General features: G+C 34.6%; 1 long non-coding RNA gene across 2 annotated transcripts in view; it reads left to right on the forward strand.

Annotated features, from left to right (window-relative positions):
• LOC111559720 overlaps positions 1-20,656 on the forward strand; it is a 431,348-nt gene that overhangs the window by 172,094 nt on the left and 238,598 nt on the right. For both annotated transcript variants that reach the window (XR_006594110.1, XR_006594109.1), the window contains one exon: positions 19,078-19,146. This is a non-coding gene — a long non-coding RNA (uncharacterized LOC111559720). The remainder of the gene's footprint in view (positions 1-19,077; positions 19,147-20,656) is intronic.

Below are 20,656 nucleotides of genomic sequence, written 5' to 3' on the forward strand. Positions count from 1 at the left end.
CTTACAACAATGGATAGATCATCTAGACACATGGTCAATAAAGAAACAAGGGCCCTGAATGACACATTGGATCAGATGGACTTGACAGATATATTTAGAACTCTGCATCCCAAAGCAACAGAATATACTTTCTTCTCGAGTGCACATGGAACATTCTCTAAGATAGATCACATTCTGGGTCACAAAACAGCCCTTCATAAGTATACAAGAATTGAGATCATACCATGCATACTTTCAGACCACAATGCTATGAAGCTTGAAATCAACCACAGGAAAGTCTGGAAAACCTCCAAAAGCATGGAGGTTAAAGAACACCCTACTAAAGAATGAATGGGTCAACCAGGCAATTAGAGAAGAAATTAAAAAATATATGGAAACAAATGAAAATGAAAATACAATAACCCAAACACCTTGGGATTCAGCGAAGGCAGTCCTGAGAGGAAAATACATTGCAATCCAGGCCTATCTCAAGAAACAAGAAAAATCCCAAGTCAAAATCTAACAGCCCACCTAAAGGAAATAGAAGCAGAGCAGCAAAGACACTCCAAACCGAGAAGAAGAAGAGAAATAATAAAGATCAGAGCAGAAATAAACAATATAGAATCTAAAAAAACTGTAGAGCAGATCAACAAAACCAAGAGTTGGTTTTTTGAAAAAATAAACAAAATTGACAAACTTCTAGCCAGGCTTCTCAAAAAGAAAAGGGAGATGACCCAAATAGATAAAATCATGAATGAAAATGGAATTATTACAACCAACCCCTCAGAAATACAAGCAATTATCAGGGAATACTATGAAAAATTATATGCCAACAAACTGGACAACCTGGAAGAAATGGACAAATTCCTAAACACCCACACACTTCCAAAACTGAAACAGGAAGAAATAGAAAGCTTGAACAGACCCATAACCAGCGAAGAAATTGAATCAGTTATCAAAAATCTCCCAACAAATAAGAGTCCAGGACCAGATGGCTTCCCTGGGGAATTCTACCAGACGTTTAAAGCAGAGATAATACCTATCCTTCTCAAGGTATTCCAAAAAATAGAAAGGGAAGGAAAACTTCCAGACTCATTCTATGAAGCCAGTATTACTTTGATTCCTAAACCAGACAGAGACCCGGTAAAAAAAGAACTACAGTACAATATCCCTGATGAATATGGATGCAAAAATTCTCAATAAGATACTAGCAAATCGAATTCAACGGCATATAAAAAGAATTATTCACCATGATCAAGTGGGGTTCATTCCTGGCATACAGGGCTGGTTCAACATTCACAAATCAATCAACGTGATACATCACATTAATAAAAGAAAAGAGAAGAACCATATGATCCTGTCAATCAATGCAGAAAAAGCATTTGACAAAATTCAGCATACTTTCTTAATAAAAATCCTCGAGAAAGTCGGGATAGAAGGAACATACTTAAAGATCATAAAAGCCATTTATGAAAAGCCCACAGCTAATATCCTCCTCAATGGGGAAAAACTGAGAGCTTATCCCCAGAGATCAGGAACACGACAGGGATGTCCACTCTCACCACTGTTGTTTAACATAGTGTTGGAAGTTCTAGCACCAGCAATCAGACAACAAAAGGAAATCAAAGGCATCAAAATTGGCAAAGATGAAGTCAAGCTTTTACTTTTTGCAGATGACATGATACTATACATGGAAAATCCGAAAGACTCCACAAAAGTCTGCTAGAACTGATACATGAATTCAGCAAAGTTGCAGGATACAAAAATCAATGTACAGAAATCAGTTGCATTCTTATACACTAATAATGAAGCAACAGAAAGAGAAATAAAGAAACCAATCCCATTCACAATTGCACCAAGAAGCATAAAATACCTAGGAATAAATCTAACCAAAGATGTACAAGATCTGTATGCTGAAAACTCTAGAAAGCTTATGAAGGAAATTGAAGAAGATATAACGAAATGGAAAAACATTCCGTGCTCATGGGTTGGAAGAATAAATATTGTCAAAATGTCAATACTACCCAAAGCCATCTACACATTCAATGCAATCCCAATCAAAATTGCACCAGCATTCTTCTTGAAGCTAGAACAAGCAATCCTAAAATTTATATGGAACCACAAAAGGCCCCGAATAGCCAAAGTAATTTTGAAGAAGACCAAAGCGGGAGGCCTCACAATCCCAGACTTTAGCCTCTACTACAAAGCTGTAATCATCAAGACAGCATGGTATTGGCACAAAAACAGACACATAGACCAATGGAATAGAATAGAAACCCCAGAACTAGACCCACAAAAGTATGGCCAACTAATCTTTGACAAAGCAGGAAAGAATATCCAATGGAAAAAAGACAGTGTCTTTGACAAATGGTGCTGGGAGAACTGGACAGCAACATGCAGAAGAATGAAAGTAGACCACTTTCTTACACCATTCACAAAAAGAAACTCAAAATGGATAAAGGACCTGAATGTGAGACAGGAAACCATCAAAATCCTAGAGGAGAAAGCAGGAAAAGACCTTTCTGACCTTAGCCGCAGCAATTTCTTACTTGACACATCCCCAAAGGCAAGGGAATTAAAAGCAAAAATGAACTATTGGGACCTCATGAAGATAAAAAGCTTCTGCACAGCAAAGGAAACAATCAACAAAACTAAAAGGCAACCAACAGAATGGGAAAAGATATTTGCAAATGACATATCGGACAAAGGGCTAGTATCCAAAATCTATAAAGAGCTCACCAAACTCCACGCCCGAAAAACAAATAACCCAGTGAAGAAATGGGCAGAAAACATGAATAGACACTTCTCTAAAGAAGACATCCGCATGGTCAACAGGCACATGAAAAGATGCTCAACATTGCTCCTCATCAGGGAAATACAAATCAAAACCACACTCAGATATCACCTCACGCCAGTCAGAGTGGCCAAAATGAACATATCAGGAGACTATAGATGCTGGAGAGGATGTGGAGAAATGGGAACCCTCTTGCACTGTTGGTGGGAGTGCAAACTGGTACAGCCACTCTGGAAAACAGTGTGGAGGTTCTTCAAAAAATTAAAAATAGACCTACCCTATGACCCAGCAATAGCACTGCTAGGAATTTACCCAAGGGATACAGGAATACTGATGCATAGGGGCACTTGTACCCCAATGTTTATAGGAGCACTCTCAACAATAGCCAAATTGTGGGAAAAGCCTAAATGTTCATCAACTGATGAATAGATAAAGAAATTGTGGTTTCTATACACAATGGAATACTACATGGCAATGAGAAAGAATGAAATATGGCCCTTTGCAGCAACGTGGATGGAACTGGCAAATGTGATGCTAAGTGAAATAAGCCATACAGAGAAAGACAGATACCATATGTTTTCACTCTTATATGGATCCTGAGAAACTTAGCAGGAACCCATGGGGGAGGGGAAGGAAAAAAAAAGAGGTTAGAGTGGGAGAGAGCCAAAGCATAAGAGACTCTTAAAAACTGAGAACAAACTGAGGGTTGATGGGGGGTGGGAGGGAGGGGTGGGTAGGTGATGCGCATTGAAGAGGGCATCTTTTGGGATGAGCACTGGGTGTTGTATGGAAACCAATTTGACAATAAATTTCATATATTAAAAAAAAATAGTTGGTGATGGAGAGACCTAACTTCTGTAGTTTCTGGGTTGTGCATATTAGTGCAAACACAGCTCTAAAGAGAAAAATGAAGTACTAACATAAAAGTGATAGACATACAGTTGATGCTCTACATGTAGATTAGGCACTAAACCCATACTTTGTTAACTGAACTTTCAGCAATTGCAGACATTGATTTTTGTTTGCAATGGTATACAGCATTGGTGTCAGGAACATAACCTGCCTGTTGTGAATTAGCTTAGTGAAAGCAAATCTCCTAAAACCCAGAATAGTTCATGCAGGCTAAATACTGCATCAATGACATCAGAAGAGCAGGTTAGTGATATCACCCAAATTATTCATAACCAATGGTTTTATCATCTTCACTGGGTACTTACTACGTACCAGGTACTGTGCCAAGTGCTTTAGACATATAATTTAATCTTCATTTCAACCTTTTAGACACTATTATTGTCAACTGCATTTTATAGTGGTATAGTTTTTTCATTGTTGTTTAAAGGTTAGAAATGGTTGAACTGGGGTGAAAGACTTTTTGAGTTAGACTTTTTGAGTCCAGAATCCATGTTTAATTGTTGTTCCATACTTCATACAATCCATTATAGAAGAGGAGTTCACAGTTCAAGGCAACAACAACAACAGCAGCAATCCTACCCTGTGGTTATAGCCATTTTTAAGTTAATGCTAATGAGATACTTAGAGTTAATGATGCAGGCTAAATTCATTGTGGTTATTTCAAGGTCCTGAGTTAAAAACACTGCCCAGGTGAACAGGTAGGACTAGCGGCTCTCTGGCCTGAGACTGCGGTCCCATTTGAGGTAAATGGTGGACTAGTAGATCAGCTGGGGATTTATCAGGGGTTCCCAGGAAGTGAAACAATCCTAGGGTTTGATAAGCTCTCCACATATCTCAGTTTAACCAGTGCCTATGTTCATGTGCAGCAGAGACAGAAATGGGCCCAAGCCTTCCATACATTCCTGGCTAATGGAATGTCACATGCTTAGGGAAGACTCAAAAGAACTTGGTAGAAAGTAAAAGCTGGAGCAGGTTTGAAACTGGCCTGAACTTTGAATGTACTCTAGGCCACACACAGATCCATCAGAAGAGCAGAAAGCCTTATTAGACTGAGGTCCTTGAGCACAATCTGTGAAAAGTCTTTGCATGAACAGTAAGCTATATGTATACTCAGTGATTCCTGGGAAACCAGGCTTAAAAATAAAAGCAAGAAAAAAAATAGTGGAGACATGAGACACACTTCACAGACTTAGTTCAGGTTAGTTATCAAAGAATCAACAATAACAACTCTCCGAGAGTAAAATAACAATCTAGAGTTGGTATGGTATATTATGTAAAATTTCAAGTACTCAATAAGAGATTAGAAGACATGCAAGAAAACCATAAATTATGTCCCATACTTAGCAAAATAAATAGTGGTGTGAAACTCCATTTAACTTACAAAGACTTTAAGCAACTATCATAATAATGTTTAGTGACCTAAAAAAATCATGTCTATAGAATAAAAAAAGTATAATAAGAATGATTTAACAAAATATGAAGAGATAGAAATTATAAAAAAAAGAACCAAATGGAAATCCTACCATTGAAAAGTATACTAAGTGAATTGAAAACCTTACTAATGGCATTCAGTAGCAGATTTGATATAGCAGAAAAGAGAATTTGTGAACTTGAACATAGATCAATAGAGGCTATCCATTCTGAAGACAGAAAAATAATTGAAGAAAATGAACAGAGCTTCAGAGAACCATGGAACGACATAAAGCATACTAAATTATGGTAGCCTTAAGAAGAGAGGAGATAACGAGGCAGAAATAACATTTGAAGAAATAATGGCTGCAGATTTTCCATATTCACAGAGTCAAGAAGTGCAACAGAACCCAACAGAACCAAGAAAACTAAACATAGTTATAGACCTAAACACATCATAGTCAACCTGTTGAGAAACAAAGAGAACATTTTGAAAGAAGCAAGAGACAATGTTTCATCAAGTACAAGATAACAAGTAAAAATTAATGGCTGACTTCACATTAAAAGCAATAAAAGTCAGAAGGTAGTAGGATGCCATATTCAAAGTGTTGAAGCAAAAATCTGTCAAGATAATTTTGTAGCAATGTAGCAATATTGTTCTTCAAAATTTGGACACAATAAAGAAAACCAAAATAAACAAAAATGGAAGGAATTAGTTGTCAACATATATGTCTTACAAGAAGTACTAAAGGATGTAAGTTTTAGTCTAGAAGGACGTGACACCAAATAGTAACTCAAATCCACTTAAAAAATGAGAAATGATAGAAATGACAAGTGGATAAATACAAGATTCTATTAATATATTTATTTCATTTCTCTTTAAAGATTCTTCAAAGGACAAAACTCTATAAAGCAGTACTTATAACACTGTAATGGTGAGTTTTAACATAGTATAGGTGTTAGATATAATAATAACACTAAGGAGTAGAGGAGAAAAGGAGATATATTGGAAAAAAGTTTGTATATTTTGCCATAGTTGTTAGTGTTATTCTGAAAAAGATTGTGAAAAGGTAATCATAATAACTAAGAAAATAACTAAAAAATATGGGAAAAAATTAACAGAGGAATTAAAATAGTACACACACAGACACAATACAAAGTTAGACACTAAACAAAATATATTGAATCAAAAAGACATGAGACATGTAGAAAATAAAAAGAAAAATACAGACATATATCCTAACATATCAATATTATTTTAATGTGAATGGACAAACACACCATTCAAAAGACAATGATTGTCAGACTAAATAAAAATACAATACACAACCATAAGCTGTCAATAAGAGACACATCTTAAATTCAAAGACATGGATATGTTGGAAATAAAAGAATGGAAAGTTACACTATGCAAGCAAATAACCATATGAAAGCTAGTCATTATATTAATATAGCAAATAGACTTTATGATGAGAAATATTACTAAAGAAAAAGGATATTTTGTAATGATGATGGAAGGAAGATGTAAATGCACCTAACAACAGAACTCTAAATACATGAAGCAAAATGTGACAAAAGTGAAAAGAAAGACATTTAACAAACGTAACTGGAGATGTAAATACTTTACTTTTAATAATTGATAGGACCATTAGACAGGAAATCACCAAGCTTAAAGAAGACTTGAGCAACACAAACAGCTCTACTGACACATCCACCCAATGACTACAGAGTACACATTCTTTTCTAGTGCATATGTGACACTCTCCAGGGTAGGCCATTTAGTGGCCACAAAACAAGTCTAAATTTTAAAATATTGAAATTGTAAGTATATTCTCTGACCATTGTGGAATTTGATTAGATCTCCATATAGAAAAAAAATCTTAGAAACTTCCATATATTTCAAAATTAAACACACTTTTACATAACTCAGGGGTGAAAGAGGAAATGATAGTGAAAATGAATGAACTGGATAGAAATAATACAACATATCAAAATTGAGAGGATGTAGTTAAAACAATGTTTAGAGAAAAAATTAAAATTCCAAATACCTATATTAGAAAAAAAGAAAGGTCTTAAATAATCCAAACTTTCACCTTAATTTTAAAGATATTCAAACTAAATATAGCATATGGAAAAATAATATGGAATGTAGAGAGATACAGAAGTAAAAAAATATAGAATATAGAAATATCAAAAAAGGAAAACTAACTATCCCCAAGTAAACAGAAGGAATGAAATAATAAAGATTATTGTGGAGAGGTGCCTGGGTGGCTCAGTCAGTTAAGTGTGCAATTTTGACTCAGATCATGAATTCACGGTTTTTGACTTTGAGCCCCACATTGGGCTATGCGCTGACAGCCGAGAGCCTGGAGACTGCTTTCAGATTCTGTGTCTCCCTCTCTCTCTGTCCTTCCCCTGCTTGTTCTCTTTCTCTCAAAAATAAATGAATAAATAAACTTAAAAAAACATTGTGGAAATCAATGAAATAGAAAACAGAGCAATAAAGAAAAGTAGTGAGGCTAAATGTTGGTTCTTTGAAAAGACCAACAAAATTGAAAAGCCTTTTAGATAGAATTACAAAGAAAGAAAGCAGACTTAAAATACCAACCAAAGTCATGAATGAAAGATATGACAACACTATTAATTCTACAAAAATTTAAAAAGATTTTAAGGGAATATTATAAAAAACACTACCAACAAGTTATCTTAGATGAAACACAAATTTCTAAAAAAATACAAATTACTGGGATGGAGTCTATAAGAGATAAAATATGATTAGATCTATAAGAAGTATAGGTATTGAATTAGTTATTAAAAATATTTTCATAAAGAAATGTCCAGGCCTAAACTGGCTTTATTAGTTAATTTTATCAACTATTTAAATAAATGATATCAAATATATAAGCTTTCTCAAAAAACAGTAGAGGAAGGAACAGTTTCCAAGTCATTCTCAAGTCACTATTACCCTGATACCAGAACCAGACAAAGGAAGCAAAATAAAACTGCAGACCAAGATCCTTCATGGATATAAATATAAAAATTCTTGAAAAGGCATTAACTAATCTAATATAGCAAACTACAAATGAATTAATACACCTGGGTTTTAGTATAGGATTTATTCCATGAATGAAAAATTGGTTTAATATTTGAACATCCATTAAGGAGAAAAAAACTTATATGATCACGTTAATGGACCCAGAAAAAGCATTTCACAAAATCCAACATCCATCCATGATTTAAAAAAAAACATGTACAAAAAACTAAAAGTCTGGGTATAGAAGGAAACTTCCTTTCTCTGTTAAAGGCACTTAATGAAAAATCTATTACCAGAGCCAGTTTTGTGGGCATGGACTTTTGCAGTCACACAATCTGTGTTTAGGAGGGCCCTGAAGTCATCTACTTGAAAGTCTTAATATTTTATCTTTGAGCCTGTGTGTTTTGTAAGTTAAGTCCAATGGGACACTGAAACATTCATGCGAGCAGATCTTGTGCAAGTATGCCCACTGTTTCTGACTGCCCTATTTACATAGAATTTGTGCAATGCTCCCATTAACATAGAATTCTTGTGGACTTACAGGCAGTTCAGTGAGAGTCAAAGCAAGTGCAAGATAAACGCATTTTGTTACATCTGCAAAGAGTAAATGGATTCTTACAACCCTGAGAGGCCATGCTTTCCATTTGAATTAGTACTTGGAAAAACAGAAAGAAGACAATGGCATTCTAATAAACACAAACAACCAAGGAATTGTATCTTTTCTTACTTGTGTTACTTCCAAACATTTATGCTGAATAGGATGACATAGAAGGAACTTTTAGAAGAAAACGTGGGAGAAAATCTTTGTGCCCTTGGATTAGGTGGAGATTTTTCTTAGATAAGAGATCAAAAGTGTAAGCCATAAATATAAAATTTAATAAATTGCATTTTATCAAAATTAAAACTTTTATGCTTCAAAATATATCATTGAGAAAATCTAGAAAAGTCATAGACTGGGAGAAAATATTTGTGAGTCATATATTTGACAAAGGACTTGCATGAGAATGTATGAAGGATTCTTAGAAGTAAAGAATAAACAGATAAACCAATTGCAAAATGGGCAAAGACTTGAATAGACATCGCACTAACAAATACATATGAATGCCTGAGAAGCACATGAAAAGATGCTAACATCATTAGTTGTTAGGGAAATGCAAATCAAAGCCATAATGAAGTTCACACCCAATAGTATGGATAAAAAAAAGGCAGGGGATGATTCCAAGTGTGGGGGAGGGGGGTTGGTGTGGAAAAACTTGAATCTTCATGTTTTTTATGGGAATGTAAAAATGGTACAGCCTCTTTGGAAAAGTTTGGTAGTTTCTTAAATAGTTACAAATGTAGGGGCGCCTGGGTGGCTCAGTCGGTTAAGCGTCAGACTTCAGCTCAGGTCACGATCTCGCGGTCAGTGAGTTCGAACCCCGCCTCGGGCTCTGGGCTGATGGCTCAGAGCCTGGAGCCTGTTTCTGATTCTGTGTCTCCCTCTCTCTCTGCCCCTCCCCCGTTCATGCTCTGTCTCTCTGTCTCAAAAATAAATAAAACGTTAAAAAAAATTAAAAAAAAATATTTACAAATGTAAACTTACCAGGTGACCCAGCAATTCCACTTCATTTCTATACTCAAGATAAATGAAGACTTATTGGCCCACAAAGATGTGTATGCAAATGTTCATAGCAGCATTAGTCATAAAAGAGAAAAACTGGAAACAATTCCAATGTCCATCAACTAAAGACTGAATAAACAAAATGTGCCTTATCCTTACAATAGAGTGGTATTTATCAATTAAAAGGAATGAAATACTGATATATGCTACATGAATAAACCTTCAAAAATGGTAAGAAAAAGAAGGCACATGCAAAACACTGAACATTGTAAGACTCCATTTATATGAAGTGTGCAGAAAAAGAAAATTTATTGTCATAGAAAGCAGATCAGTGGTTACCTGTGTCTAGGATGGGAGCACAGAATAACGGTAAATGGACTTGGAGAGAATTTTTTCAAATGATGAAGATGTTCTAAAATTGGATTGTGTAGTTGATTGTATAACTCCATAATTTTGCTAAATAAATTTACTAAAAATTACTGAATTGTGCACTTACAATGGGTAAATTACTTGACATGTAAATTATTTATTATTAAACCTATTAAAAAACACTGCCACCAACACAAAATGCCAAATACTATTGAGTAACCCCAACTGATGGACTGAGTTACATGCATTTACTATTTTTATAATCCAATTAGGAAAATACAGAAAACTCTGTTTTTAAGAAACATTTTTTTTTAAATGTTTGTTCATTTTTGAGAGAGAGAGTGAGAGAAAGAGAGAGAGAGAAAGAGAGTATGAGTGAGGGAAGGCCAGGGGGCGGGGGGGCAGAGAATCCAAAGCAGGGTCTCTGCGCTGACAACAGTCAGCCCGATGTGGGGCTTGAACTCATGAACTGTGAGATCATGACCTGAGCCCAAGTCGACGCTCAACTGATTGAGCCACCCAGGCAACTGAGAAACACTCTTAATGAAAATTAATGAATCACCTTTTAATGAATTATTCTTAATTCTTCTTATTAATGTATCTCTTCAGTAGATAATATTTATCCAAATTCCAATTTTTCCCACTTTGAATACCTTTTAGTGTCTACTTTGATAATCCAAGATATTTGCACATGTGATGAATTTTACAGTATTGGAAAAGTTAAGTCTCTGTGATTATATCTTTAGGAGTGGATGTGGATAATGGGAGTAAATGAATGCTTATTTGCTTATTTATTAACTTAAAAATTTATAAAAATACTTATTTACTTACCTAGTGCCCACTATCTGCCAAGTTCTGGAGAGAAGGAGATACAGACCAATAGACCAAGAAAGCTTAGCAAAGTTCAGAAAACCTAGTCACAATCTGAAAACTTATAGTTTGTTCATGAAATGTGGGTGGTTGAAACATCAGCAGCAGAATTTCCTGTTTAATCATGACTTTGTAATGCTATGAGTGGGTGTGTGCATTAGGTTTTCTAATGTCTAAGTGGATTCTTCATGCTAATCATCATTTAAACAGAAAAATTAAAAAACACATGTATGCTTCCCCCCCCCCAAGTGTCTTTACACTTTACTGTTCAATTACAAGTTTCAACAGGAAAAGATTTTTAAAAGTATTTATGAGGCATTAAATAATAAAACCAGAAGTACTAAAGTATTTATGAATTATGATGGAATATAACATTGATTACTACACAAAAATTAATTTATACGATTTTATGCCTTGGCAGTTCAGTCTGACAATGGTACATTTTTGTAGACTTATTGTTCCCAGAAGAATTTAGATGAACAAGGCTGCCAAATGTCTATTTCATGTATTTATTTGAAATGTTTAATAATTCAAATGTTAAGTGCTTAGAAAAAAATTAAAAGTCAGGAAAAGCTATGTATCAATCATACACTGATCCTGGCCAAATAAACTATTACTGCTTGAATATCTTCCATTTTAGTATTTCTTCTATGCATAATTTTTTCTGACATAATTGTAATCATATTACATAAGTGCTAAGCAGCTTACTTCAATTAGTCATAATTGGTTTTCATGTCATTACACAGTCTTTATAAGCCATTCTGTAAAATAATTGGATAATCATTGAATGCAAGTTCCTTATTTAATTATTTCACTGATCCTTTGAACAGTCTTCAAATTTCTGGATATAATGTTTGTAAGCTTTTATTGGCATTAACATTATTTTGTTGAGATAACTTTATAAAGTTGGTGAATGTTTTATCATTTTGATACATGTTGCCAAATCACTTTCCATAAGATAGCATTTTCTACTACCACTAATGTATATAGTTTGGTTTCTCTTTTGTGAGTTATTTATGTCCTTTCACAGTTGAACTTTTAATATCTTAGTATTTCTCTCCTCAATTTGTAGGTTATTGATATGATTAAACTGTTAAATACTTGCTTTAAAAATACATTTTCTAATCTGTTGTTTATCAGTAATTTCTTTTTTTTTATATTGTCAAAGAAATGTTCACATTTCTATGTAGTCAAATCTTCCAATTATTTTTCTATTTTCCAGGTAATTTTTTCCTATCAACTTTGTAAAAACTTCTTATGGAGATTGATTACTATTGTCTTTTGATTTTTCTGTTTGGTTTTGGAATGTACTATTGTACTACACAATGCTGAGTTGAAGGGATAATATATATTATTTTTTCTATTTAATTATTAACCAATTATTTCAGTGCCATTTCCTCCAAAAATTTTTTTCTTCTTTGTGAATTTCTGATGACAGCCTTGTCATTGGCAAAATGTTTATATATAAAATAATATGTTTCTGAGCTACTTATGGTTTTTTATTAACATATTTGCTGTCTATTCTTAAATCAGTACACAAATATTTCTAAAATCCGTGTGGAAAAAAAATAGGTAAAACCAGGAGGAAAAATACGCCTAGGAATTATATTTATTTGGCCTCCCACTCATTCGTGGTTCATGCCTAGAACACTGCCTTTCACATAAAAGGCAATCAGTCAGTATTGGTTAGTAATTGAATGAATGAAAAATACACTCAATAGAATAGGATTAATTTAGCAAGTTTTGAAGCTTTTAGAATATTCATCAATGATATCATTTCAGTATATCTCTCAGCTGATTTCCCAATAACATATAGCTAGAGATTGAATCCAGATGAGAAACTGGATGGCAGTCTGTAATAATTGACTTCTGGTGGACAGGGACAAATTTGTCACTCTTTTGAATGATTTGAGAAGTTTTATCTGGATTCTTGATTGGTAGAGGGCCATTTATCTTCATGAAGTGGTTCAAGTGGCAGGAATATTTGGAATTGTGGTACATATATTTATAACAATTTTCATGAGTTTCCTTAAATAATGTTTCATGGAACATTGCTAGTGGTATATACCTTATTTCCCAGCAGCATTTTCAATGTGTAAACTATGGGACAAATGCACAATTGTGTTAAGAAAATTAAGCAACAGAAATCTATGCTAAGAAATTTAATTAAAAAGAAAATCCTATATTATACACCTAATATTAATTATGTAAGCAAATTTCTGGGTAACCAATGGCAGCCATAAATAATTAACAAATTCCCCTTTAGTTATATATAAAACTTGTAATTGTTTCTGGTTGTCACCATGACCTCACATTTTCCATTTTGAGCATGTGTTCAATATAGTACTCCTTATAAAATTGGTAATTCTGTTGGCTTCTGCTGGTCTATCTAGATCCTACACTGAACTCTACATTTTTTGTCTTCAAAGATACTCCATCTTATGCCAAGGTCATGAGATACTCATCTAAAGGATGATATCTTTAGGATCTGCTCCCTGTTGTCCATACATTTAAAATGGGTGAGAGAAGGCCAATGAATTTGAAGTCAAAGGTATGAAATTCAGTAATTATAATGAAGTCTCAAATGAGAAGCTTATTTTAGTTTTAGAAGGTAATTCACTCTTGTTTCTGTTACTTAAAATTTACATTAAGAATTGGAGCAGTACGGTTTCAACTTGAAAGGACAGTGTGGAGGCAAATTAGAGTAAATTAAGGAGGCTTTATTATGAGAGGGATAATTCATAACCTGCAACAGAAATGGTGGAGGTGCTCTATCATTCCTACTTGGAAAAGAATATGTGAAGAATCCAGAAGCAGAGAATTATGAAGAGATAGCAGTCCTGAGAGGTACAGTGACCATGGGGGATACAGCTAGTGAAATAAATATCCTGACTTACCTTCCTCCCTCCTTCTGATCACCTGGCTTGGTTCTTTATTGGCTGAATCCAATAAGAAGCCAGGGACATGGAAATCTGTTGATGTTGTCCACACAGACCAACCTCTTAGGGCCAGAGATCAAAATGGAAAAATAATTGGAGAAGGAAATGAAAGTGTTCAGCACAGATGAGGGGGTGGGGTGAGTGGTGGAATTACCTGATTTACACCATGTCATGTGCATGTTTTACTACAAAGAACCTTAACTGTGGAATGAGATTTGATAATATTATAACTTGAGAAGTTCTTACAAGCTATAATTCTGGACATTATTTTATGAATAATTCCCACTATACATAAAAATATAATAAATCACTTCATTTGAAAAACTTGTTTGTCATGAACATCATGTTTCTTTTGGAAAGATCTGGATCAATTTTCATATGGGCTGTGTTTTCCATTGATGGAAAGGAGAAGATACAAAGAGGTATAAAAGACAAGTGAGAGGACACTGCTCAGATTTTGACGTTGAGCTTGAAAAGAAAAAAAAAACCAACACTTGTATAAAAAGAAAATAAGGCAGAAGATATACATAGTGTGGTAAACATAACTTTACCTTGATTTCTTCTATAATTAAAAAATTATATTTTGTATGTAAAGAGACACTAAAGAAGAAATGCAAATTGATGATAATTATTTTTAGAAGTCAACATTACTAATACACACATGTAAATTAAATTCATGGTGGAATTTAATTTTCAAACATTGCAAAAAGATGTGTTGGCAAGGTTGCAGTGAGACAAGCTTTCAAAGAGTCCTATGGGAATTTATATTGATACCATCTTTTTTGGAAATCATTTTGACAATACGAATTAGTAACCTTAAAACAGTTCACACACATTGAGTATAATTGCATTTAGTTCCACCTGAGAGAGCTTAAATGTTTAACATTATAGATATGCTTGAGGGCAATATGCATTATCCGTGAAATGGACAATTATGCAGCTACTTGTTATTTTTTTTAAATTCTTAATTCATGAGAAATGTTAATGATGTCTTGTTAGGTTAAAAATTATATATTTTAGGGGCGCCTGGGTGGCGCAGTCGGTTAAGCGTCCGACTTCAGCCAGGTCACGATCTCGCGGTCCGTGAGTTCGAGCCCCGCGTCAGGCTCTGGGCTGATGGCTCGGAGCCTGGAGCCTGTTTCCGATTCTGTGTCTCCCTCTCTCTCTGCCCCTGCCCCGTTCATGCTCTGTCTCTCTCTGTCCCAAAAATTAAAAAAAAAATTATATATTTTATAAATTTATAATTTATAATTTTATATATATAAATTGTAATTCCAATAATGTGAGTAGATGCCAATAGTGACCATCAATATAATAGTGGATGATTTCTATTCTCTCTTTCTACTTCAGTGTTTCTTACAATTTTTGTTTTGTTTGTTTTGCAGTGAGCATGTTCCACTTTTATAATATATAAATACTTATAAACTTTATAAATGTGTATTTATTTATTTTGAGAGAGAGAGAATGAGTGGGGGAGCGGCAGAGAAACAGAGAGAGAATCTCAAGCAGGTTCCATGCTGCCAATGCAGAGCCTGATGTGGGGCTTGATCTCATGAATGGTGAGATCATGACCTGAGCCCAAATCAAGAGTTGGACGCTTAACTAGCTAGCCACCCAGGCTCCCCTATAAACATATTTTTTAAAAAGTTGTGTCTTTCTGTTGCCAGCTCTGTGAACACATGCAAAATGTTTGACAATCATCTAGAGACATTGGTCTATTCCATTTTTTCTTTGTAAAGAATAAAAGGAGTGGAGAAATTAAATCCAAACTGTTTTGGGAATCATGTGGAATTTGAAAGCCCCAGAAATATTTATATTTAGACTCTTTTTAAAAATACACAAGTTTTGGGGTACGTGGGTGGCTCAGTCGGTTTAGTATCTAACTCTTGATCTCAGGTTAGGTATGATCTCAGGGTTGTGAGTTCAAGCCCGCCTTGGGCTCCCTGTTGGGGGTGGAGCCTACTTAAAAAAAAATACAAACGTTTTGAGAAGAAGAGTGATTTTAATATTCTTTATACTTTAATATATTTTCCAAGTGCTATTATGAGGATGTCACTTTTTATAATTAAAAATCCAGTTTTATCTAACATATAAATTATGTAAACTGGTCATGGTAGGAAAAATTAAGCAGTTAGGTACATGAAAGTTTTTCTTTCGTGTGCTTTGAAAGTAATTTTTTTTTAATTTTTTTTTTCAACGTTTATTTATTTTTGGGACAGAGAGAGACAGAGCATGAACGGGGGAGGGGCAGAGAGAGAGGGAGACACAGAATCGGAAACAGGCTCCAGGCTCTGAGCCATCAGCCCAGAGCCCGACGTGGGGCTTGAACTCACGGACCACGAGATCGTGACCTGGCTGAAGTGGGACGCTTAACCGACTGTGCCACCCAGGCGCCCCTAGCTACTCTCGGTTTTGTGTGTTACTCAGGTGATAACCATATGATAGAGATTTTCTTTTGCTTTCTGAAGGACTATGCAGATAAGAGGTATACAAAGAAGTATAGGAGAACTTATTTTCTTCTCTTATTGTCTTAATACTGAATTAACATGTGGGGTAAATAGTGTGTGCTTCAGAGAATTAAAAAAGAGCAGGAGATTTAGATATATTAAGAAAATTTGTTAGCAAAGCAAGTATTACCCATTTTTAGACAATACTGAAGGGCATGAGAAGGGAAGGGGAGAGGTCAGCTGTCATTCCTCCTTGTTTCTTCTTTGCTGATTTCTTCACTCCCTGCCAGTTAATTTCCATCTTCTTACTTTTCATCTGTATCAATTTTGCTCTCTCTCCCTCTCTGCCTCTCATATTCTCTCTCTCTCTCTCTCTCTCTCTCTCTCTCTCTCTCTCTCTCTTTCTCTCTTCCACTCTCCCTATCCCTCTTCTCTGTTTCTGGATCTTTCTCTTAATACAAGCATTTCAGTTTCCTAAGGCTGTTGTAAGAAAGTACCATATACTGGGTGGCTTAAAACATCATAAACGTATTCTCTCACAGTTCCGAAGATCCAAGGTCCAAAATCATGGTGTCTGCAGAGTTGGTTCCTTCTGAGGTTTCTGAGGAATAATTTGTTCCATGCATTATTCTTAGCTTTTGATGACTTTCAGAAATCCTTGGTGTTTCTTGTTTTCTAGATGTATTGCTCCAATCTTTGCCTTTCCTGTCTTCCTATCACCTCTCCTCTATGTTCTCCCCTTCTCTTTTCTTATCAGAGCACTTGTCATTGGATTTAGGGCTCACTCTAATCTAGGATGATCTCATCTTGAGATTCTTAACTGAGTTACATCTGCAAAGACCCTTTTTAAAAATAAGGTCACATTCACATGTTCTGGGTAAACATATCTTATGGGAGTCACCATTCAGCCCACTACAATAGGAAATCTTTTCTGGCAGCATTTCTTTCTACTTCGTATTCTCTCTCCTTATTCCTACTTTCCTTGTTGCTATTCTTTCCTCTGCTGTCTAGGACTTGGAACTGATATTTTCTGTTGTAAAATTTCATGGCACAGCTATGCTAGATCCACTCTCTAGGAAGTTCTAACATCAAACCAGTTTAGGAAATGCTGCATTCTTTATCTTCCTGTTGGAAGTTCATGACATGCACTACCGTATTGAGGGGCTGAGAAGTCCTGCTGTCTTTACTTTCTAAACTACAGAGCTCCTTCAGCATAACATCTAGTAGAATCTTGTGAAAGTCTGCTTTGTAGGACACACTTTTAGGAACCACCATGGGACTGTTTCCCTTTCTTCTAACTGCAGTACTACTTTGGTAGCTTTTTAAAGAATCTGTTTCCTGAATATTTCTGAGTCGGTCTCAGTTTTTGTTTTTCAACTCCTTCTTACTTTTTGTAAAAATTATTATATTGTCCTTAAAATTACTACCCCATATTTGTGTAGGTGACCCCTAAATTCACATTTCTAGGTTTGACCTATATTAGCTTAAATTTTCTACATTTCCTATCCAGTGTTAGCAGTAAATAAGCAATTCCTTTCTTTTTCCAGACTTTTCCAGTGGCATTTAAAACTCTTGTTTTATATTGTTTTTCAAAATAACAGCCTTGAAGAATTTAAAAAGAATTTTTGCTTCAAATTTCCTATAGAGGGACAGAAGAAAGTAACTGGCCTAGAACTTTTAATACCTATATGTGAAACAATAAAGCTTCAAAATGTTTTGGTAAATGGCTTCTAGAGCAAACCATATTGTATCATTAAAGCTTCAGAAAGAAAATGCAAAATAGCTGCATATTTATAAGACACATTTAGGCTACTCCCATTACTCATGGGATTTTCTGCACATTTGAAGTTGGAGTTGGAATTTTAAAAGATACTAGGCAACAGCACATTGATTATTTCAGGGCTCATTCATCTTGATAAATTCCATGATTTGTAGTTACTTTTCCACATAACTCTGATAACTTTTCTTTCTACAGAGCTAAAACAAAAAGAAGTTTAACCTCTTTTTTTTTAATGCCTCTAAAATAAAATTTAAGTAAAATATCTTAAACAAAGTAAAAATAGTTATTTTTTAGAAATAATATGCCTAAATTACAGTGCTCCTCTGAACTATATAACACCAAAGGACTGTGTGGCTGAGACTTTATTCTCTAGATAGTCTTAAAACCTTTAATACAGTGAAATACTAACAAATTAGTCAGAGTGTCATGTAACTCTCTGATCCTGATTTTCCATTATCATAGATGACACATACATTTGGTTTTCTTTACATAGACCATTACTCCATTTATTCCATTGTATTTGAGCCCATCTAACAAGCTTCTGGTTCTACCCAGAGGCAGTACTTTGAGTGGCTTGCCAAGCTCTTATGAAATGCTTAGGTGTGTGCTGAGCCCCGTCTGACAGCCGCTGTTCTCATTTAATGATTTTGCCAGGGATTCAGTAACTGACTTGCCATTGGCTTGAGTTTGCCTGCATTTTTGCTTCTTATAATTTTAAGAGTATGGAAAAAAGCCCTCTTACCCCAGGTTAAACCAAATAAAGAGAAATATTACCGTAGGGAAAGAGGGAATACTGTACATAGCAATTTGCCAAAATTTTGATATATCTATGGAATATGAGAATCTTTAGATATGGGGATTAATCAAATAATTAAGAATGGCATTTGGGTAGTGATAAAGCTTAAATTTGAATTTAATTTCCTCTTCTCTTCCATTATTCCAGAAATTAACTGAAAGAGTGACTAAATTCCAAGGTATTTCTTCATGGAGATGAAAACTTAAAATTTTTGTTGTAAGTATATTGGAGATACAGCTCAGTAGATTGTTTTGGACTTATGCAAACTAGGTATGATAGACTTATTGAACTAGTTACTTACTTTTATGACTGATGGGAAACAATTCTCTATGGGTCTCTCTTGTGTCTTTACATCTTGTGAGCAGATGTTCTAGCTGCCCTTTCATTCCACATTATGTTTGTAAGGATATCTGTATGGAGAATAGCTTTGAAAGATAAAGATAATGTCTCCTTCTCTAGAAGAGTGCAGATGTGCTAGTTTTACAGTAAAATAAACATAATATCTCCTTTCAGAGCAAAGATAAGGCAGGTTTGCTTATTGCTCATTATAAAATATTTGCTCAATATAAAATATTACTGTACAATAAGTGCAGTGTTCTTCAGCTATGACACTAACCCGCTATGTGTATAGCATCTGCCTGACCCACTTTGTGTTATTCTCATGGGACTTGGGGGCAAGGGGAACAGACACAACCATAAAGCTGAATTTTCATGAGTAAAAATGTCTTCTGTCTCTGATGCAGAGGTTTTTTTTCTCAGATCTATAAGTGTTAATTCTTTAGGCTAACTTTGGAAAGCAACTTCACTTTCCCTATTTCCAAGGTTTCAGGGGGCTGTACTCAACTCAGATGACTAAGGATTAAAATTATTTCTAGCTCACACAGCCTTCATTGAGAATTGGATGCCTACTACTGCTTCATCCTTCATCCTTCACATGATTAACTCAGGCTGTTCCCATTTTGGGTATTGCCATTTGAATTTTTATACTCCTGATGGCAAACAAAGCAGGGGATGAGAGTAAGTGGAGAACTTTCACCCACCCTTTTGTGACTTGACTCCTATTACTTCCTGTTCATTTTCTAGAACTAGTCACATGGTTCCACCAAGATGCAAAGTGATTGAGAATTTTAGAGGAAATCATGGACATTCAGTAAACAGTAATGTCTCTGTCAATTTCATGAATATCTTTGTAAATTCTTTTAAGTATAGGTTGATCTGCCCAAGATTTGCCTGAATAATCTCAGGCAAGCACTGCGCTTTAGAAATTGTTATAGTCTCATAACAAATTTCAGTGACTGCTATGTGTGAACCCCTACTTCCTTTAAAAAAAAAGTGTCTCTGCTATTTCTGTCTGATTATTCTTCCAGATGAAATTCAAAATCCTTTTTGGGCATTAAAATTCTTTAAAATATTTTGTTATTTTTATTGGAATAAGTTAAAGCAGTAAAGTAATTAAGAATAACTGATATTTTTACAATATTAATCTTTCAGTGTGGAAACAAGAATATATTCTAGTTTATGTAGCAGTAAAGGATTTATAATTTCCTTCATAATATTCAAATACATTTCTAAAATAATTGCTCTTAGGTATTTTAGGTTTTAAATTGTTTCTTGTGAATGATATTTCCTTTTTATTGCTGAAATCTGTTTCTTTGAAAAGATTCATAAGCTAGATAAACCTATAGAAAAGTGAATCAAGGAAATGTAGAAGAAAGAAAACCAAATA

The sequence above is a fragment of the Felis catus genome, chromosome A1 (assembly GCF_018350175.1).
Source record: "Felis catus isolate Fca126 chromosome A1, F.catus_Fca126_mat1.0, whole genome shotgun sequence".
NCBI lineage: Eukaryota > Metazoa > Chordata > Mammalia > Carnivora > Felidae > Felis > Felis catus.